The sequence below is a fragment of the Bos taurus genome, chromosome 15 (assembly GCF_002263795.3).
Source record: "Bos taurus isolate L1 Dominette 01449 registration number 42190680 breed Hereford chromosome 15, ARS-UCD2.0, whole genome shotgun sequence".
Classification (NCBI taxonomy): domain Eukaryota; kingdom Metazoa; phylum Chordata; class Mammalia; order Artiodactyla; family Bovidae; genus Bos; species Bos taurus.
In genome coordinates, this window is record NC_037342.1 from 66,757,064 (window position 1) to 66,779,721 (window position 22,658).

The window sequence follows — 22,658 nt, forward strand, 5'->3', positions numbered from 1 at the left end:
AAGTTAGTTCACAAATAATCTTAGATGTGACATATCATCACTTCTGACACCTGCTACTGGTCACACAGACTAAAGTGGCGCCATGTGAGAGGGGACTTCACAAGGGTGTGAATACCAGGGAGCAGGAGTCATTGAGAGCCATCTTGAAGGCTGGGGAAAAACTGAAGCCTCTGACCAATAGCCAGCCAGAAACTAAAAAGCCTGCCAACAGCCTCATGACCGAGCTTGGAAGCAGATTCTTAGCCCTGGTAGAGCATTGAGATGACAGTGGCCACGGCCAATACCTTGACTACAACCTCACAAGAGATTCTGAGCCAGAACTGCCTAGCTAAACCACTCCTGGATCTCTGGCCTTATGAATGTTTGTGATTTTAAGCTGCTAAGCTTTGAGGTAATTTGTTACATAGCAATAACAACTATTCCTTGGAGGCAGAAAAGCATAGGGGCTTTAGAATTTAACCTAAGGTTGAATCCGAACTCTCCATGTTGTTAACTTACCTTGAACAAGTTCTTGAACTTCTCTGGGCCTCTTGAACTTCAGCTAAAGCTGATGTTGATCAAAAAATGATGTTGATCACACCCACTTGCCCCAGTGGAAGTAGCCACCTAACAGTTCTCCTTGCCCTTGTGGGCCGGCATGCTGCGAGGGGAATCCTGGGCTTAGTCAGTGCCAGGCAGGGCCTGCAACCCTGCATCAGATCATCCCATTTTGCCAGGACTGCCCACACTGCCACTGCCATGTTGCAGCTAAAGGTGTGTCTATGGCCTGAACAGTTTCCAGCAGTTTCTCAGCCATGAACATTTACATGGGAAGCAGCAGAACGAACGTTAGAGTTTACTTGCATGATTTGGTCTCGCCCTCTGGTTTTTGTTAAACCTAGTCTGACTTCTTTCCAGTACTGGGTATATGGATCTGTGCTTGCTTTCATTTACTTAATGACACCAATTTATTTAATAAATGTAAATTTGTATTATTAAATAAATGTATTAAATAGATTTACTTAATACATGTGCCACGCTCCATTCTAATCATTTCACACTTCTTGGTTTATTTACTTCCTATATCAATCTGATGTGATACACACACACACACACACAGAGTACTATAATTTTTATCATTTTACATAAGGGGGAACTGAGGCACAGAGAAGTCAAGTTAACTTGTCCAAGTTCACACAACTAAAATTTTGGCAAAGCCCAAACTTGAGCATTTTAGCTCCAGAGTCTGTGCTGTCTCCTCGTCTTCCTGTCGCTGAAAGCTCATGCTTCTTCTCTCTGGATGTCTGACTACCTTCCCCAGGGGCCAAGGACAATCTGACAGTGTTCCTGGACACTCAACCCAGTGGTATGGTAAGAGACAAGATGATGAGTGGAAGGGGAGACCTGGGTTTTGGAAAAAGACCCAGGTTCAATTTCTGGCTCCTGTAGGCTTCTGGCTGGTTATTTCATCACTGAACCTCAGTTTCTTCATCTGTAAATTAGGAGCAAGAATAATTTTTTAAAAATACCTTCTGACCATTAGAGGGTCAAAAGGGTCATTGACTAAGGATGACTTACACCCAAAATGGGGAAGGATTATTTATATGGAGACTTAGTTCTAGCCATTGGCTGCACTGAAGGCAGAACATTCCTGTGCTCTGGGAAAGAGTGAGCATTAGGATCATCAACCATCTCTGTTTGGGACACCAGACTTTCTTGCTAACACTGGACGGTTTCAGGCAAACCAGGCTAGTTGGTTACCCTTGTTTGAGCCCTGCGCTTTTGAGGAAAACCACCCTTTGAGAGCTCTTGACCTGTCTTCTCCAGTGTGGCTGCAGTGAAGAGAGTGATATGGATAGTTTCTTTTTAATAGAAGGTAATTAAGATCCCAGGAGAAGGAAATGCAACCCACTCCAGTATTCTTGCCTGGGAAATCCCATGGACAGAGGAGTATGCTGGGCTACTATCCATGGAGTCACAAAAGAGTTGGACACAATTTAGTGACTAAGAAACAGCAATTAAGGGGATTCTTTTGCGGTGGTTAAGGCTTTTCCTTCCAATGCAGACGGTGTGGGTTTGATCCCTGGTTGAAGAGCTAAGATCCCACATGCCTCATGGCCAAAAAACCAGAACATAAACAACAGAAGCAATATTATAACAAATTCAATAAAGGCTTTAAAAATGATCCACGTCAGAAAAAAAAAAAAACTTAAAAAAAGAAAAAAGAAGGTAATTAAAGGCAGCAATCTTAGTTTTGAGGGTTTTTTTTTTTTTTGTAACAGCTTTATTGAGATATTAGTCTTGTATACAATTTACCCACTTAGAGTATAACAATTCAATGGATTTTAGTGTTATGTAACCATCACCACAGCCAATTTTAGAACATATTTTATCACTCCCAAAAGAAAAACTATACCCTTTAGCTATCATTCTGCCAACTCTCTTCATCACACCGAGCCCTAGGCAACCTCTAATCTCCTTTCTGTATCTATAGATTTGCCTATTCTAGACTTTTCATATAAATGAAATCTTATGAAATGTGGTCTTTTAATTAGCTTCCACTCAGCCTAATGTTTTTTCATGGGATGTCCTAATGTTTTGATGGCCTGTTTCAGCACTTCATTCCTTTTGACTGTTGAATAATTTCCATTGTGTGGATACGCGACATTTTGCTCTTCCATTCACCATTGGATGGATGTTTGGGTTGCTTCTGCCTTTGGCCATCGTGAATAATGCTGCTGTGAACACTCTCAAACAAGCTTCTGTGTAACTTTATGTTTTCATTCCTCTGGGAGTATATACCCAGGAGTGAAATTGCTGGGTCATATGGTAACTCTGTGTTTAACTTTTCTGAAGAATTGCCAGACTGTTTCCCATCGTGGTTGCACCATTTTACATTCCCATCAGCAATGTCTGCGGGTTCCAGTTTCCCACATCCTCCCCAATGCTTGTTATTATCTGTCTCTTTGATGGTAACCATCCTAGTGGGTGCGAAGTGGTATCTCATTATGAGCAATCTTGTTTTGAAGTTGCTTTTGCCTACCAAGCACTTTTGGTCACTTAGACTACTTATGTTCATTTGAGGTGATTGATGGAGATTACAGGGGCATGAGCCCTCAGTCTGCCCTTTGGTCCCACCACCAAGTCCAGGCTTTATCAGGGGAGTGCCTGCAGGAGATGGATTAGGCGAAGGGACTGCAGTCCTTTGGGGAGAGCCCCCTCATCTCACTGGCTGACCTCTTCCTCACCCCCATGTCATGGTCTGAGACAGGGCTGCTCATCTTTTGTGATCTTAGGCCACCTATTCCAAGTCAGAGAGTGGGTTTGAGGTGGCCTGATCAGCAGACAGGGAATCTGCTGGCAAACGGGGGGCAGGAGACTTGAAAACGACAGGCGTGGCCTGGTGTGGAAAATGACGTCTGTGGCCAGACCAAGCATCACAAGGTACATGATTTGAGGCTGACTTTGCACTAGCAATTTCTCAGGAAACGTGTCAAAATTGGGAAATCCGACATAAAAGCCCAGGTTTCTCTATTGTTTTGAAACTGACAGGCGTGGCCTCGCTGTTGCCACCTTGGCATGTTGCAGCGGTCGCCCGGAGCTGAGCCCTGGCTGCCTCTGTATCCTGGCTTGGGAGCTGGAATCCCACTGTCCCAGCTGCTCCCTGTCGTGTCGCAGCTGGCCACCTGCCTCATCCCTGAGGGTATTTATTGGCGCCCAACTTCCCTGAGGGACCTAATGGGGCAAACTGAAGCCATCGTGAGCACCTGGGATTCCAGCCATCCTCATGCCTTCTTGTGAGTCTAAGCAAATCCCAGGTGTAATGTGAGCATCTAACTTGTCGTTCCTGCTTCTTAAGCAATTTTTATAGGCCAAGTAATGTTTCATGAATTTTATATTGTTATTGTTTAATTGCTCAGTCATGTCCGACTCTTTGCAACCCCATGGACTGTAACCTGCCAGGCTCTTCTGTCCATGGAATTTTCCAGGCAATGATACCAGAGTGGGTTGCCCTTTCCTTCTCCAGGGGATATTCCTGACCCAGGGATCGAACCCGTGTCTCCTGCATCTCCTGCATTTCCTGCATTGACAGGTGGATTCTTTACAACTGAGATCCTATTAACTCATTTAATCTCCATGGTAATCCAAGGATGATCTCAGCTTACAGGTGGTAAAACTGAGGATCAGAGAGGGGGAAAAAAAAGAACCCTCATAATCTATGAGTTCAGTTCAGTTCAGTTCAGTCGCTCAGTCTTGTCCAACTCTTCTCGACCCCATGAATCGCAGCACGCCAGGCATCCCTGTCCATCACCAACTCCCGGAGTTCACTCAGACTCACATCCATCGAGTCAGTGATGCCATCCAGCCATCTCATCCTCTGTCGTCCCCTTCTCCTCCTGTCCCCAATCCCTCCCAGCATCAGAGTCTTTTCCAATGAGTCAACTCTTCACATGAGGTGGCCAAAGTACTGGAGTTTCAGCTTTAGCATCATTCCTTCCAAAGAAATCCCAGGGCTGATCTTCTTCAGAATGGACTGGTTGGATCTCCTTGCAGTCCAAGGGACTCTCAAGAGTCTTCTCCAACACCACAGTTCAAAAGCATTGATTCTGTGCTCAGCTTTCTTTATAGTCCAACTCTCACATCCAGACATGACCACAGGAAAAACCATAGCCTTGACTAGATGGACCTTTGTTGGCAAAGTAATGTCTCTGCTTTTGAATATGCTATCTAGGTTGGTCATAACTTTTCTTCCAAGGAGTAAGCGTCTTTTAATTTCATGGCTGCAGTCACCATCTGCAGTGATTTTGGAGCCCCCCAAAATAAAGTCTGACACTGTTTCCACTGCGTCCCCATCTATTTCCCATGAAGTGATGGGACCAGATGCCATGATCTTCGTTTTCTGAATGTTGAGCTTTAAGCCAACTTTTTCACTCTCCTCTTTCACTTTCATCAAGAGGCTTTTTAGTTCCTCTTCACTTTCTGCCATAAGGATGGTGTCATCTGCATATCTGAGGTTATCGATATTTCTCCCGGCAATCATGATTCCAGCTTGTGTTTCTTCCAGCCCAGCGTTTCTCATGATGTACTCTGCATATACATTAAATAAGCAGGGTGACAATATGCAGCCTTGACGAACTCCTTTTCCTATTTGGAACCAGTCTGTTGTTCCATGTCCAGTTCTAACTGTTGCTTCCTGACCTGCATACAGATTTCTCAAGAGGCAGGTCAGGTGGTCTGGTATTCCCATCTCTTTCAGAATTTTCTACAACGTATTGTGATCCACACAGTCAAAGGCTTTGGCATAGTCAATAAAGCAGAAATAGATGTTTTTCTGGAACTCTCTTGCTTTTTCAATGATCCAGCGGATGTTGGCAGTTTGATCTCTGGTTCCTCTGCCTTTTCTAAAACCAGCTTGAACATCAGGAAGTTCACGGTTCACATATTGCTGAAGCCTGGCTTGGAGAATCTATGAGTAGTTAGTGGCAGAACCAGGATTTAAAGACAGAAGCTTCATTTTGTGAGCTTGCTCATAACAGAGTGTCAGGTCTTTGAGGGGGTCCCAGGGATGCTCTTACATAATGATTCATCTGGCCTCGCCAACTGTGGCTGACGTGCGACACAGCCAGGCACCAGTCCAGGCCAGATGCCCCCTCATGAAAACCGAGAGTTGGAGTGTTTGAAGACAAGATAGCTGTGATTCTTTTCAGCTCTAACTTGTGGTGAGCCTCTGAAAATTGGTAAGAGAAGAGCAGAGGGAAAGGAAGCGTCACTTGGCAATTCGCCATGCCCGGAGGACTAGCCTGGACCGGATTGGTCTCTCCTGATGGGTGTCCCCTGCCCCCCACTACAGGGCACTATGGGCTGGGAGTCGGAAGTTGCTTTCCCATCTCTGACCAGGCTGGGGGCTGTGATTAGTGAAGTCCACAGCACGCCAGACCCAGGAGGGTACTGTGGCCTCGTTTGCCGTCCTCCCATCCCCAGGAGTAGCACAGCAGTGGCTGGTGACACACACCATTGTGTCACAAACACAGGGCCTCTTTGTTTCCTTCGTCCACAGAGAAGAGGCTGGAACAATGGGCTTGAATGGCACTTTGCTCTCCTTTCTCCAACGTTACATTTGTTTTTTCAGTTCTGGAACCAGCTAAACAATTATTTCCTGCAGCGGGTGTCAGCTTTTTATCTTTTCCGCCTGTTCCTCTGCCAGTCCTCAGGGCCCAGGGAAGTGGGAACTGAGTGGACAGTCAAGCCCAGGGACAGCTGGGCCTCCTCGAAATGTCATCTTCTCGGGAGGCCGAAGGCTGTGGTACCTCACCTGCCCTGGAGGAAGGAAGCAGACCAGGTAACACAGAAGCGGCTGAGAGCTTCTGGCGTGGCATGGGGGCTGGAGGTTATGGCTGAGTGTCCAGCCCGAGGAGGGTGGGTTTCTGATTTCAAGACACCCTGCTGGCTTGAGAGCCACTGTCTGCTGGTAGACAAAGAAGCAAAAGCAGCTGAGGTCAAGTTCCGCAACCTACTGAGTAGGGAAGCACACTTCCTGTCAGACCCCCCACTCAATGCCTCTGATGTCTCTGGGTGACCAGCAACTTCAGGGTCTTTGTGGGTTTGTTGGGAAGACTAGTTCTCTAATGATAAGCTCTTACTCTGTGTATTGCATATGTGTACATATGACTATAGGTATCTGACAGTATTGCTAGCAATTAGAGCAAACAGTTATAGCGTGTGCTTTCCATTCTTGCTTGATTCAGACCGGGACAGTCTGGTTCTAGAATCTGTGCTTGCATCACCACACTTCTTGGCTGATGTCCTTTACAGCAAACCAAGGTTATTGTAAGCTTTCACTTTGAGGGGCACTGACCTATAATACTAGCTATATGTAACCATGTGTAATGCTAACTCCTGTGTCAGGCGAGGTTCTAAATGTTTTGCATCTGTTTCCTCATTTATTCCACATAAACTCTATGGGGTGGGTACTTCTATCATCTCCACTTTATAGATAAGGAAAGTGAAGTACAGAGACATTAAGTATCTTGCCCAGGGTCACACAGCTGTCAGGTGGCAGGGTCAGGATTTGAACTCAGTTTTCTCTGGAGCCTTATGTGAATCTGAAGCCTGCCCTACCCTTCAGCTGGTTGGGAGCTAGTCTCCTTCTCTGGATCATGAGTTATGGAGGGTGGTGTTCTGATCCTGGCTTTGTAGAACATCAGCACTTGAGTTGTCAGCTCCAGGAATGCAGAAGCTCCCAGTGGTTTGCCTATTGTTCCTTGGCTTTTGCTGAGCTCAGGGAAGATGGAATTGCCCAGTGGTGACAGGGAAGGAATTTGGAATGATAATAATTGCTCAACGAATGCCATCTCTTACTTGGCCAGCAACAGGCTAAGTAAGCAAACAGATATTAAATAAGCAGAACTCACCAGGTATATTCAGGAAGCCAACTTTATTTGTGTCTATTGCTGCCTCTAATTTTTTTTGTGTATGTGCTGCCCTTCTCTTTCCTTGCCTTGGGATGAAAATTAGGGCAGCTCCCTGACTTCTTTTTTTTAATATATATTTTTTGCTGCTAGATGTTATGATGGGCCTTTTTATTTTTTAAGTCTTTATTGCATTTGTTACAAAATTGTTTCTGTTTTATGTTCCAGTTTTTTGGCCAAAAGACCTGTGGGATCTTAGCTTCCAGACCAGGGATTGAACCCACACCCCTTACATTGGGAGATAGAGTCTGTTAACCACTAGACTACTAGGGAAGGCCACTGCCTCATTCTTCTGATCACCTTTCTAGTTCCAGCACTGTTTCAGCTCAGTAACTGATACACCGAGGTCTGTGCAGTAACCCAGACCTTCAGTATTGCATCCAAATGGAGACTAGTCTTCCTCCCCCACTGGCTGGGCCTGGTGGATGTTAAACCTGCTTCTTTGTCTCTTGATACGATGTTGTGGATGCTACAGAGAATGCCCTCCTTCCTTAACTTTGGGGATTTCTAAACTGCCAGTCCCTTGGAGCAGGTGCCTAAGATTCTTTCCTGAGTCCCCAGCATCCGAGCAGTCTGTCTGAGTCAGCGAGAGTTGCCAAAACAAAGAGCACAGACTAGGTGGCTTAAACAACAGAAATTTATTTCCTCACAGTTCTGGGGGCTGGGGGCTGGGGGCGGAAATCAAGGTGTACGCAGGGCTCATTTCTCCTGAGGTTCTCTCCGTGGCTTACAGACGGCGTCTTCTCACTGTCCTCACGTGGCCTTTTCTCTGTGTATGTGCACCCTGGTATCTCTTTGTGTGTTCAAATCCCTCTTCTTGTAAAGATTGTACTGGGGTCCACACTAAATGCCTCTTTTTGACATAATCATCACGTTAGAGCCACATCAGCAAATATATTTGTGTTTCAAGGTTGGGCACAGTGCTTCAACATATAAATTTGGGGGCACATAATTCAGCCATATCAGACGTTCTCGGCTTCTTTCTCCACTCTTCCTGGTGATTGTCTTAAAAGGATCTATACAAGGACTTCCCTGGTGGTCCAGTGGTTGAGACTCTGGGCTCCCCATGCTGGGGGCCCAGGTTCTGGCATGGTGATGCAGGAAGAGGTGGGACATGGAGGTTATTCTTACAACAGATTCCTACCAAGGAGGGCTGAGTGCTGGGGTGAGGGGAGCAAAGGGACACATTCCATTCCTCTTAGAGCTGCAGCCCAAGGAAAGGAGCAATTCAAACGCAATCTTGCAGAAAGACAGAAAAGGAAATTAGGGAGGAATTGGGGAAGTTTGGATACAGATCAAGTATTCAGTTATTAGAGAATGATTCATTTTTTTATAGGTGCTATTAAGGTATTATAGTTTAGATTGGAAAATAACCCTCAGCTTTTTTTTCTTTTTCGGAGATGCAAGCTGAAATGTTTTGAGCTGAAAGGTCATGCTGCCTGTAATGTGCTTGGAAACAGGAGACGTGAGTTCAATCCCTAGGTTGGGAAGATCCCTTGGAGGAGGGCATGCAACCCACCCCGATATTCTTGCCTGGAAAATCCCATGGACAGAGGAGCCTGGTGGTCTGCAGTCCATGACGTCAAAAAAGAGTCAGACACAACTGAGTGACTAAACACCACCACCATCTGCATACACACACACACACACACACACACACACACACACACACACTGATAGAGAAAGCAAATATGGTAAAACGTTATCAGTTGTTGGGAGTGTATGAGAGTTCCCTGTAGTATTGTACTGTTCTTCTGGCTTTGACTTTTCATAATAAAAATTTTAAAATACAGTGTAGCAAGGGCATTAATTGGAAGTAAGATACAGTGGAAACACAAAGAAGGGCTCCTACTTGGATCAGATAGATGAGAGAAGCTTCCCAAAGAAAATATCATCTAAGACCTGAGAGATGAGTGGTCAATAGGCAGGGGGTTGGGGAAGAACTGATGGGAGAAGGTTCCAGGCATGGGTAATGGCATGGTCGTCTGTTTTGTGCATGAAGGCCTGGTAATCTGTTTTGCTAGAGGAACAAAAGGATATTGAATGTGAATATAGAGTGAGAAGCAGAGAGTCACCAAGAGGTGAGATGGGAAAGGTAAGCTGGTCCTGTAGAGTTGTGGGCTGGGTAGGAGGGCTTGAATTTTGTCCTGATCTGGGTGGAAGCAAGGAGGTTGTGTTTCAGAAAGATGTCACTAATGAGTATTGAGCCATTATCATCTGGCAGCCACTGTTCTAAGCACTTAATCTAGATTGGTTCACTTAATCCTCACTGTGCCTTTCCCAGGGACCTACAAAATTAGCCTCTCTATTTTAGAGATGAGGCAAACAGGCATGGCCGGGTTCAGTAACCTGCCCAAGGTCACAGATATGGAGGAACCTGGAGGAGCAAGGATCTGATGGCTGCTAGAAGGCAGGTATTCTTTCTTTCCTGAGTTCTCTTGGGACTCACCAGCTCACTATCTGTGGTGACTGCAATTGCTGATGGCAGGAAATACTTCCTTTCTCAAGGAAGAGTCCAAGATGGTGGCCAGAGTCTACCCCACTGCCCCATCTTGGTCTGAGCCTTGGGACATAGTCAGAGAAGAGATGTCCTCCTCATCATAAGTGGAGAGGGTGTCAGCAAATCCCTAATGTCCCCTTCATCTGTGAGAAGCAGCCTGCTGTACATCCAGCTCACGTTGCTCTTGCCCCAGCCTCTGCTGTCATTGTTGTTCAGCTGCTAAGTTATGTCCGTCTCTTTGTGACCCCATGGACTGCAGCACACCAGGCTTCCCTGTCCTTCACTATCTCCCAGAGTTTGCTCAAACTCATGTTCATTGTGTCGATGATACCATTCAACCACCTCATCCTCTGTTGCCCTCTTCTTCTCCTGCCCTCAGTCTTTCCCAGCATAAGGGTCTTTTATAACGAGTCAGCTCTTTGAATCAGGTGGTCAAAGTATTGGAGCTTCAGCTTCAGTCCTTCCAATGAATACTCAGGGTTGGTTTCCCTTAGGATTGACTGGTTTGATCTCCTTGCTGTCCAAGGGACTCTCAAGAGTCTTCTCCAGTACCACAATTTGAAAGCATCCGGCCCCTGCCAACCATCGTTTTTGGTGCAACTTGACATTTTCAGTGTTTGAATTTTGTCACCTGTAACTGTTGCAATTTGTAGGTCAGCCCTGTACCCTAAGTTTACCAGAATAGGCCACAGCCCGGGTCCCTTTCCTGTCTCCCAACTCCAAATGTCTCTTAATTGTCTTCCAAGGTGGTTAGCCTTACATAATGTGATGTGAACACCTGGGGTGTTTTACCAGCAGCCCTTGACCTTTGGGCCTCCTCAGAGGGCTCATCAGGGATGACAAATTAAACAAATATTGAAAAACAATAGAAAGGAAAATACTTGGCTGTGTCCTTCTAATGCTTATTGATTTTTAAGATCTTCTCGGGCATGAAAATAAGATTCACTGCTGGCATCTTGACACTGGATTCCTGTTAACTGAAAGAACAACTTATTGATCAGGCTGGGATACCCAGCAGGGCTGGAGCCAGCCTGTCTCCCCTGCAGGTGATCAGCCCCAGAGATGGAGCCCCACTGGGAGGAAGCTGTATGCACTTGAAGTGGGGGGCGATGCCAGGAAGGTCCTCGTGTGTCCCAGGAAGACACTGAGGCTGTGTATCATTTCCACACCAATTCTCTTGGGGGCCTCATTTTTCTCTTGCTAAAGGCCCCAAGAATTCCAGGTGTTGGTTTTTTTTTTTCATTTTTAATTTTTTAAGCCATCCAAACAGTTTTTATTTATTATATTATATATATATAATTATATATATTATATATATAATATTATATATTATATATATAATATATTTATTATATTTTATTTATATATTCATAAATACAGCAGCTTCATTAGACATGTCCATTTTCTTCTTTGATCTTAATGTAGAGGATTAGGAGAGCCTTTGGCATCTCAGCTTACGGGAAGCAGAGATCATCCCTGCATTGCTACCTGTATTTATCCGGCTTATTTTTGTGTGTCAAAAATGATACAACTTATATGGATTCACTCACAGAGGACATGGCTCTGCAGAATGAAGCATGAGCTCTTCTGTATATATTCTTTTTTTCCAATCCTCTCTCCAAAGGAATTGCCCATTTTACAGCAAGTATTTATTTTGCTCCTACTATGTGCTACACATTTTCCAGTGGTCATGTATGGATGTGAGAGTTGGACTGTGAAGAAAGCTGAGTGCCAAAGAATTGATGCTTTTGAACTGTGGTGCTGGAGAAGACTCTTGAGAGTCCCTTGGACTGCAAGGAGATCCAACCAGTCCATTCTAAAGGAGATCAGTCCTGGGTGTTCACTGGAAGGACTGATGCTGAGGCTGAAACTTCAATACTTTGGCCACCTCATGCAAAGAGTTGACTCATTGGAAAAGACCCTGATGCTGGGAGGGATTGGGGGCAGGAGGAGAAGGGGACGACAGAGGATGAGATGGCTGGGTGGCTTCACCAACTCGATGGACATGAGTTTGAGTGAACTCTGGGAGTTGGTGATGGACAGGGAAGCCTGGCGTGCTGTGATTCGTGGGGTCGCAAAGAGTTGGACACGACTGAGCGACAGAACTGAACTGAACTGATGTGCTACACATCCAGTTCTGGGTATCAGTGATATGTGTGCCTGCTCAGTTGCTAAGTCATGTCCAACTCTTTTGTGACCCTCTGGACTATAGCCTGCCAGGCTCCTCTGTCCATGGGATTTCCCAGGCAAGAATACTGGAGTAGGTTGCCATTTCCTCCCGCAAAGGATATTCCCAACCCAGGAACTGAAGCTGCATCTCCCGTGTCTCCTGCATTGCAGGCGAATTCTTTACCACTGAGTCATCAGGGAAGCCTGTTTGTGATACAGCAGTACACAAAATGAAAAGACCCCTGGCCTCCTGGAGCTTGCTTCCTAACGAAGTTACTGTATAACCTTCCAATCTATAGCTATATCATATATATCCATAACTGTATCAATGACTGTATCTGTAGGTTCATTTTGTACACATGATCCTGTGACTGCCTTTTTCACTAACAATTTGCTTTTGAGTTCATTTCATGTACACATAAATGGGCCTTCCTCATTCTTTGAAAACTGGAGAATGGTCTTCTGTAGGGATAAACCCCTGGTGTTCTAATTTTTTTTCACAGTACTGCAGCAAACTATCTTCTGCATATACTGTTGTGTTCACAAGAGTCTGTACACTTACTAAGTAACCAGGGGTACTTAATTAACCTCTCTATGACTCAGTTTCTTCATGTGTGAAATAAACATAATAATTGTACCTCCCTCTACTCATCAAGGAAATGCAAAGTAACCACAATGAGATGTCACTTCACATCCACTCAGATGTCTGTAATCAAAAAGACAGATAATAAGTGTTGGTTGGCAAGGATACAAAGAAATTGGAACCCTTGTGCACTGCTGGTGGGAATGTAAAACATTGCAGCCAGTTTAGAAAAAAGTTTGGCAGCTCCTCAAAAGGTTAAACATAGAATTGCTATATGATTCAACAGTTCTACTCCAATGTGTATACCTGGGATAAATGAAAACACAAGTTCACACAAAAACTTGTACATAAATGTTCACAGCAGCATTATTCATATTAGTAAAAAGGTAAAAACAGCCCAAATGCCCATCAGCTGATAAGTGGATAAACAGAATACAGTGTATCTATACAATGGAATATTATTTGGCATTAACAAGATGTAAGTTCTGATACAAGCTGTAGCTTGTAGCTGAATCTTGAAAATATTATGCTAACTGAAAGAAGCCAATTACAAAAGACCACATATTGTATGATTTCATTTCTATGAAATGTCCAAAATAGACAAATCCATAGATTGGTGGTTGCCAGGGGTTAAGGGGTTGCAGAAATGAGGAATGACTACCATGAAGGCTTTCTTTTAGGGATGATTAAAATGTTCATGAATTTGAGCAAACTCCAGGAGACAGTGGAGAACAGAGGAGCCTGGGGTTTTGCAGTCCATGGGGTCACAAAGAGTTGGATATGACCTAGCAACTGAACAATAACAACAACAACATATTCTAAAATTGTGATGATGGTTACACAACTTGATGAATATGCTAAAAAACCATTAAGTTGTACACTTTCAAGTGGGCAAATTATATGGTATGTGAAATGTTTCTCAATTGAGCTGTTATAAAATATATAATATCTCCCTCATGGGTAGTGAGGATTAACTGAGATGGTACAAAAATGTGGAGAACAGTACCTGGCATTCTGCAAGCTCTATCCAATAACCCACCCCTCTTGCTGTTGTTCTAGAGATCAGATTCTAAAGGCAAAATTGTTGAGCCAAACCTCAGTTCAGTCACTCAATCATGTCTGACTCTTTGCAACCCCGTGGACTGCAGCATGCCAGGCTTCCCAGTCCATCACCAGGTCCTGGAGCTTGCTCAAACTTATCGAGTCAGTGATGCCATCCAACCATCTCATCCTCTGTCATCCTCTTCTTCTCCTGCCTTCAATCTTTCCCAGCATCAGGGTCTTTTCCAATGATTCAGTTCTTCAAATCAGGTGGCCAAAGTATTGGAGCTTTCACTTCAGCATAAGTCCTTTCAATGAATATTCAGGGTTGATTTCCTTTAGGATTGACTGGTTTGATCTCCTTGCAGTCTGAGGGACTCTCAAGAGGAGCCAAAGTGTTGGTGCATTAAAAATATATATATTTTTTAATTTCCAAAGACTCTACAGAGTTTCCCGCCTAAAGGTCATCACCAATTCACCCTCAAAAGTAGCATACAAGGATGCCTGTTTCTTCTCTCTTCTTCCCCTTTTCAAAGATGCCCCCAACTAAGAAGTTTGGAAGAACATGTACATAGTATTCAGAATGCTTTCCTTTGGGTGTTGGGATCATAAGTAAATTTTCTTTTCTTTTTCTCATATTGCTTATCTGCATTTTTCATATTAAAAAACCATGTATTAATTATGTAATGTTTAAAAAATAAGACATACACACATCCCCCTTGTACTCTTCACCATGGGGCTTTTACACCTCACAGGCTTCAGAGATTAGGGTAGGAGACCTTATACTTCTCAGTCCATTATCAAAATAGGTTTTGGGGGGTGGAAGGGTTGTAACTTTCTAGAAGGATCAGCCAGAGGGCAACAACTGTAAACACAGAGAAGTACATAAATTACAATTCTCAGCCCAGGCCTGCACTTTCTTGCTTGATGGTGCCCCAAAGCCCTATAATAAAAATCATGCCTGGGAGTCATTTGCATCCTTACCAGACACCAGACACTGCAAATTTTCAAATGCTTCATACTCATTGTCATTTAATCCTGGCAATAGGTTCTGGTGCAAAAATGGAGTTAGAGAAATTAAGTGACTTGCCCAAGGACACAGTGCTAGTCAGTGATAGGGTAGACACTGCTTAAGATGGTTTAGCTGTGAGTCAAGAGTCAGGAACCAGGATCTTTTATGACCTCACTGCAAAGCAAGGTCGTAGTTAAGACAAGCTTCAGGGGAGGTTGATTCAGCAGTTCAATGATATCCTCAGGACGTTTTTTCTTTCCACCTCTCTGCTCTGCCATCTTTTAGTTGTTTTCATCTTTGGGAAGTTAGAGGATTCTAGCAGTGACATCCAGACACAACAAAGTTCACAAAAAGAAGAAAGGATTGGTTTCTTTCTAGAGCTTTCTCCTTACAGTGATGGAATATTTTCCCTCCAGCAAACTCTTCCTGCAGCCACGATGTTTATCTCATCAGCCCCTTCTAGGTCACTTACCTATTCTTGAACCAGTCACTGGCAAAGGGAACAGAACGACTCCCAGCCAATCAGGCTGAGGCTTGTGTTGGAGGTGGGTCATTGTTGCCTGAGGAGGGGAGTTCCATGAGCAAAATGAGGATTCTTCTTGGGAGACAGAAGGGGAAATGGAAGTTAAGAAGTTGGGTGGGGAAGACAATTAGTATCCAGCATAAGAAAGATTCAAATGTGTGTTGTCAAACTCAGGAGTAGCTATTTCTGGCCACTGCACTATTCTGTATCTTGGCCAGGACCTTTATTGCTAGACATTGACTACTGAGGGTGAAGCATATAAACCACCCTCATCTGCCTCTTCTCTCTCTTCAGGTCCCATCCGTTCTAAAGGGAAGTTTGAAAGCTTGATTTAGGGCAGATCATGAGAAGTAAAATGGAAGGTTTTTAAACTATCCCCGATCAACTAGATGCTTTCCATCTCGGGGCTTTCTAGTTTGGGAGAATGCCATTTCCCATCCCCTTGGGTCTCTCAAGAAAAGTCGCTTTGAGATTATCACTTCTTGGCAGCTTATTGGACTGACTTCAGTAATAGGACAGTATCAGTGTGTAGATTTAGAGAACTTTGGGAAGATGTACTTGACCTCCCGCCCTCCCTGGGAATCACACTTTAAGCTGACGTGATCGATTGAAGTATTACTCAGCAAACCTTAACTTATCTCACTTGCAATCTGCGACTTTGTATGCTTCTTACCCCACTGACTGTGGGCTTGGCCAGTGACCTGCTTCAGCGAATGGAATGTGAGTGGCTGTTGACTGCTGCAGAGCCTTTAAATGATGGTTACACTGTGTGGCTTCTCTTGTAACCACCATGAGAAGAGCATGCCTTGGGTAGCCAGTGCCCTTTGTCTCTGGATCCCAGGATTAGTCATATGGAACACATCCAAACCCAGACTGAAGTAGCATCACCAACGCCAATCTGCAGACCTGTGAATAAGAAAAATAAATGCTTGATTTCATAAGTCACCAGTTTTTATTTTGCAGCAGTGTTGCAGGAATAGGGAACTCCCACAGGTGATATTTTCGAGTATTGCCCAAAGGGTGTGGATGGTGTGAGGGATTTGTAGGACAAGATATGAGACCAGGTCCCATCGGAGCAGCCCCTGGAACAGCATGTGTTAAATATAACTCAGGGAGGGAATGTACTGGAGATGTTTTAGTGAATTTCTTGAAACAGCCCAAATTCTAAGAACTTTTTAATGAAGTGTTCTCTGACCCATTCTCACTGAAACACTCTTCATGGCCAAGAAATTGCTACACTACATGTTTCATCATCAATGCTCAAATGTAGAAGAATGTAAGGGAAAGAGCACTGGGCATTAATTCCTGAGCCCTTCCAGTCTGCCTTACATATGGACAGAATGGCCACTGGTAGCTGGAGAAAGCCCTTAGGCAAAGAGATGCAGATGCTAGTCATTGAAAGCCAGGCCACTGTACTCTGAAATGGTACCTAAGAGAATGTGGGTAGGGAACCAACAGCATCAACTACAGGTGGGAGGAGGGAGGAGGTAGCTGGAGAATGCAGTGACCGAGTTTAGGGAAGGGGAGGATGTTAGGACAAACCAAAGGCAAACAGATTGTCCTAATTCTCATTATTTTAGTGCTGCTTCCACTGTAAGGTGTGACTGCTGTTTTTAGTAAAGATCTGAAAGGGGTAAGAGAAGAAATACGTATCATTTCTCAGTGACAAACCCAGCACTAATGGGACATTTTCACAACCGCAGGCACACATCTCTGGCTTGGATGGGGGAGGGCTAGGGAAGTGAATTCTTCATGGAGAGGACTATTGCTCAGCCCCTAGTGCGCCCAGCCAGAGAGGCAAAGGAAAGACCTCCATACTTGGTCTCCTCCTGAGTTGGTAGGCTAGGCTGGGCTGAGTTTTACATTATCTCAATTACCACCCCCCCCCACCAAATTATAGTTAAAAACTGCTTTATGTATAGATTTCATAATTCAAGATGTCAGGTTTTTTCCTGAGTTGAAGGGAAATGGAAATTTTTAAAATTAATTATTTTTGGCTGCACTGAGTCTTCATTGCTATGAGTGGGCTTTCTCTAGTTGCCATGCACAGGCTTCTCATTGCCGTAGCTTCTCATATTGAGAAGCATGGGCTCTAGAGCTCAGGTGTCAGTAGTTGGGGCACATGGGCTTAGTTGCCCCACAGCATGTGGGATCTTCCAGGATTGGGGATCAAACCCATGTCCCCTGCACTGGCAGGAGGATTCTGAACCACTGGATGATCAGGGAAGTCTGGAAATGGGATATTTGGGACAAGGTGGACATGGCAGTCTCTCCTGGCATAGAAAGATCTTCTTAGAGTGGGGCTTTTCCTGAGTGCGTTTTGCTTCTTTGCTCTGACACTCTGTAGTGGTAGTTCTTTGAAATCTGGAGATGTCCATCAACCTCTTTATTTTTCATGGAGTTCTAAAGTGTCAATTTATGAATAGCAAAATAGTTAGAGACCATCAGAATGTCTTTTAATAGGAGGAAACTCAAGTATAAGGCTGACACATCCATAAATGGAATAGTATGCAGCTATAGAAAAGAATGAAGATGCTCTCTGAGTATTCACAGGGCAAGAGCACCAAGAAAATGAGTAGGAGTGAGGATAATTAATAACTACTAAGTTTGTAGTGTCTTACATATGTATATGTAAATTTGGCAGGAAACACAAGAAAATGCAAATCAGTAGAACTCAGAGATGGAAACAGAATGGGTGGGACCTGGGTGGGGGGGGGGGGGACATGTTTCACTGAATACTAAAACATGTACCTAAATTTATACCTGTAAATGTCTAGAGATATATATAGTAGTCATGTAGGGATGTGAGAGTTGGACTATAAAGAAAGCTGAGTGCCAAAGAATTGATGCTTTTGAACTATGGTGTTGGAGAATTCTCTTGAGAGTCCCTTGGACTGCAAGGAGATCCAACCAATCAATCCTAAAGGAAATCAGTCCTGAATCTTCATTGGAAGGACTGATGCTGAAGCTGAAATTCCAATATTTTGACCACCTGATGTGAAGAACTGATTCATTGGAAAAGACTCTGATGCTGGGAAAAATTGAAGGCAGGAGGAGAAGGGGATGACAGAGGATGAGATGGCTGGATGGCATCACTGACTCAGTGGACATGAGTTTGAGCAACCTCTGGGAGTTGGTGATGGCCAGGGAAACCTGGTGTGCTGCAGTCCATGGGGCCACAAAGAGTCACACACAACTGAGTGACTGAACTGAACTGATATCTAGATATCTGGAGAATGACTCAGAGAGGGGAAGACATAGTTGCGTTGCCCCCATCATAAATCATCTGATTGCTTCTTCTCATCACTTTGGGAAAGGGAGAAGGAAAAGGGTAGGTGGGGCAATATGAGAAGGTACAAGTGATGAATGGTTGGGGTGGGCGCTCTGCCCGCAGTGCAGAACACCTCCATCTGCTGATTCTCCCACTGGTGTGCTCCCTACAGTACAGTCCACTGGGTCGGTTGCCGAGTGCATGTGCGCTAAGTCACTCAGTCATGTCTGACTCTTTGAGTTCCTATGGACTGTAGCCCTCCAGGCTCTGTCAATGGGATTCTCCAGGCAAGAATACTGGAGTGGGTTGCCATGCCCTCCTGCAGGGGATCTTCGCAACCCAGGGATCAAAATGGAACCAAATATTCCACTTCCAGACTTCCTGGTCATCCAGTGGTTAAGAATCCTCCTGCTAGTGCAGGGAACATGGGTTTGATCCCCAATCCTGGAAGATCCCACATGCTGTGGAGCAACTAAGCCCGTGTGCCCCAACTACGGAAGCCCGAGTTCTAGAGCCCATGCTTGTCAGTAAAAGAAGCCACTGCAATGAGAAGCCTGTGCATGGCAACTAGAGAAAGCCCACTCATAGCAATGAAGACTCAGCGCAGCCAAAAATAATTAATTTTTAAAAATTACATTTCCCTTCAACTCAGAAAAAAAAAATCTGACATCTTGAATTACTCAGTCTATACATAGAGCAGTTTTTAAGCATCTCTTAAGTCGCTTGCATTGGTCACACCTGAAAGCCCCTTGACACGAAGTAGGTACTTTGCAAAATTACTGTTAGAGTCAAGCAAGCCAGAGTGCTGCAGAATCTGTTGGCACAGCTCTATATGATCACCGACTTGGGAGTTAATATAGGGTGATGGTTAGGAGCATGGGCTCCAACATCAGAATATACCCATGTTCAAGTCTTGGCGCTGCTAGATACTTGGGCTTGAGTACCTAAGTCCTCCCTTGATCCTGCCCTCCCTCGTTAAATAGGAATAATACAAGCGACGCCCTCACTGTTGGAAGCATCACACACAGAGTGAGGGGACCGTGCCTGGCCCTTTGGTGGTGGTCGTGGTGGTGTGTGCGCCTCAGGTAGTGTCTGACTCTGTGCGACCCCATGGACTGTAGCCTGCCAGGCTCCTCTGTCCATGGGATTTCCCAAGCAAGAATACTGGAGTGAGTTGGCTTTTCCTCTTCCAGGGGATTTTCCAAACCCAGGGATCAAACCGGAGTTTGCTCCTTTGGCAGGCAGATTCTTTACCTCCGAGCCACCTGGGAAGCCCTCCTGGCCCATTATGGATGCTCAGTTATTCAGGGAGTTTGTTTTTACTAGTTCAGTCACTTCTTTTTGTGGCCAGGAGCGCAGATCCCAACTCTGTATAAAATACAGAACGAAGTCTAGGGTTTCTCGCGTGGTCAGGGCAGCCCACCCCTTCCTGACCTCACTGGCTGATACTGAAGCTGCGTTTCCCATCCAACCTCCAAGGCGCTCTCCGGAGGAGCCTCTCTGCTGGCAGATGTGTCCTCTAGGATTCCAGAGGCAGCACCAGATGCTGGCGTGCAGCTGTGCTCATGGAACACTCTATCAGTATTTATTCCCTGCATAATTGCTAAGTAAATGGCTTAATGTTATTGTGAAAATGACTCTAAAACTCAATGGTTCCCCTTAAAAGGACAACCCTCCTCGCACTTCTCAGCTGCACCAGATAATTCGTTCTCCATCTTCTTTCAGTCTCAGGGAAAGAAACAAAAGCCCCCCAGTTCACCCCGGTGAGACACTCGCGTGGAATCTTGTCTGTGGTGATCTAGTCTTGATGGGGGAGGGACGGGAGAAAAAGTAAAGCCAGGATAAGCTGTGATGTTGGGGATTTCCCGCTCTTAAAATGGTTACTTTTTTAAGATCCCATTTTTGTGACAGAAGTTTTAAGCCACACCGGTGTTTAAGAGTTAAGTGTGCTTCAGGTTTTAGAAACATTGAATACATCAGAGATGGTTTTGTGCTGGGCCCCGGGTTCTGGTGAGAGACACATTTTGCATTGCTGTGTGGCCGGAGGCTGTCTCTGCCTTCTTTTGAGGCGGCAGGTGAGCCAAGGACAAGCCCGCCCTGTGGGTGTAATCTGACCGAGAAGACTGTGCTCAGCTCGGGGAGGAGCCTGGGCTCTGGACACTTGGCTTGCGCGTCTCATCCCATCCCTAGGGTCTTTTTTTTTTTTAATGAACACCTCAGAATAGGGGCCCAGCAACAGCCAAGCATCAGTGACCTTACCCGCACTGCCCATTAAATCCACCTGAGGAAGAATACGAGCTGGAGTCTGTCAACTCAGGAACCAGATATCGGAGGCTGGAGGGCCCTGCTGAGTTGTCTAGGTACTGTACTCCAGGCAGTGTGTTCTGGGTGCTTTAGCATTTGTTCAGATCCTGGGCTCTGAAGCTGGATTGTCTTGGGTTCAAGTCCCAGCCACTTGTCTTCCTAGCTGCTGTGTGATGTTGACCCAGGAGCTTAACTTCTCTGTGCCTCAATTTATCTTCTGCAATTGTGAGGGGTGGGTGAGTTAATAATGAGCAAAGTACTCTTTTCCTAGTAAGTAGGATAGACGTTTAGTCTCAAACACCCTCTAAGAGTCTTTTTTTCCTCTTGTCTGTTACCTGGCACTAAGGAGTACTTAATGCAGTACTAACGAGTACAATTGAGTGGGTAGTTGGCAAGAGGAAACTGAAATGTGCCCCCTGTAGATGACTGTTGTAACCTGGATGGGTGTCAGCTGGCACCTTGGGCTGGGGTTCTCACGTCACATGAGCTGTCTCTGGTTTTGCTTTGTAGCAATCCAGCTCTTGTCTTGGTGCCTAAGTTACCCTAAAAAAATCTCATCATCAGCGAGCAAGGTGGACTTTACTGACAATATCCTGGTGAGGTTTGAGAAGGGGATGGGAGTGTATGTTGAGTGCACACACACACACACACACACACACCACTGCCACACCCACTTCTGCCTCAGGATTTCTTTCCTCCAGAGTCTGCATGCTTGGCTCTGTTTTCCGTTGGTGCCCTTTTCCCCACACCAGCTTCCAGGGTTGTTCTCTCTGCCTCTTGGGAACTTAAAATTCCTCACTTTTTTTTTTTTTTTGGCTGCACCAGGTCTTAGTTTTAGCATGCAGGATCTAGTTCCATGGCCAGGGATCAAACCCAGGCCACCTGCATTGGGAGCTTGGAGTCTTAACAACTGGACTGCCAGGGAAGTCCCTCAGTTCCTCACTATTTTTTAATAAGCAGAGCCGTTTGGCTCTGCCCCAGGTCCAGTGCATGAACTTACCCAATCAAAAGCATCATAGCCCAACAACCCCAACTTGATTCATCGTATGAATCAAGATGCTGCTCTCCCAAAGGGGCATCAGAGCACCTTGTTGTTGGTTAGTCACTAAGTTGGGTCCAACTCTTTGCAACCCTATGGACTGCAGCACACCAAGCTTCTCTGCCCTCCACTATCTCCAGTTCAGTTCAGTTCAGTCACTCAGTCGTGTTCGACTCTTTGTGACCCCATGGACTGCAGCACACCAGGCCTCCCTGTCCATAGCCAAGTCTCAGAGTTCACTCAAACTCATGTCCATTGAGTCAGTGATGTCATCCAGCCATCTCATCCTCTGTCGTCCCCTTCTCCTCCAGTAATTCTATCTCCAGGAATTTACTCAAACTCATGTCCATGGAGTCAGTGATGCTATCTAATCATCTCATCCTCTGGCACTCCTCCTTTTGCCTTCAATCTTTCCCAGCTTCAGGGTCTTTTCCAATGAGTCAGTTCTTCACATCAGGTGGCCAAAGTATTGGAGCTTCAGCTTCAGCATCAGTCATTCCAATGAATACTCAGAGTTGATTTCCTTTAGGATTGACTGGTTTGATCTTGCAGTCCAAGGGACTCTCAAGAGTCTTCTCCAGCCCCACAATTTGAAAGCAACAATTCTTCAGCCCTCAACCTTCTTTATGGCCCAACTCTCACATCCGTGGGCTTCCCCAGTGGCTTGGCTGTAAAGAATCTGCCTGCAATGCAGGAGATGTGGGTTGGATCCCTGAGTCGGGAAGATTCCCTGGAGGAGAAAATGGCAACCCACTCCAATATTCTTGC

General features: G+C 45.1%; 1 protein-coding gene across 6 annotated transcripts in view; it reads left to right on the forward strand.

The window, feature by feature from the left end:
• Positions 1 to 6,128: 6,128 nt before the first annotated feature.
• The window catches only part of PRR5L (proline rich 5 like), a 155,634-nt gene continuing 139,104 nt past the window's right edge, over positions 6,129 to 22,658 (forward strand). The window contains exon 1 of one of the 6 annotated variants that reach the window (XM_024975062.2): positions 6,129 to 6,319. The gene's annotated coding sequence lies outside the window, so the exon portion shown is untranslated. The remainder of the gene's footprint in view (positions 6,320 to 22,658) is intronic. The other 5 variants (XM_059874594.1, XM_059874595.1, XM_059874597.1 and 2 more) reach the window with 5 other exon arrangements.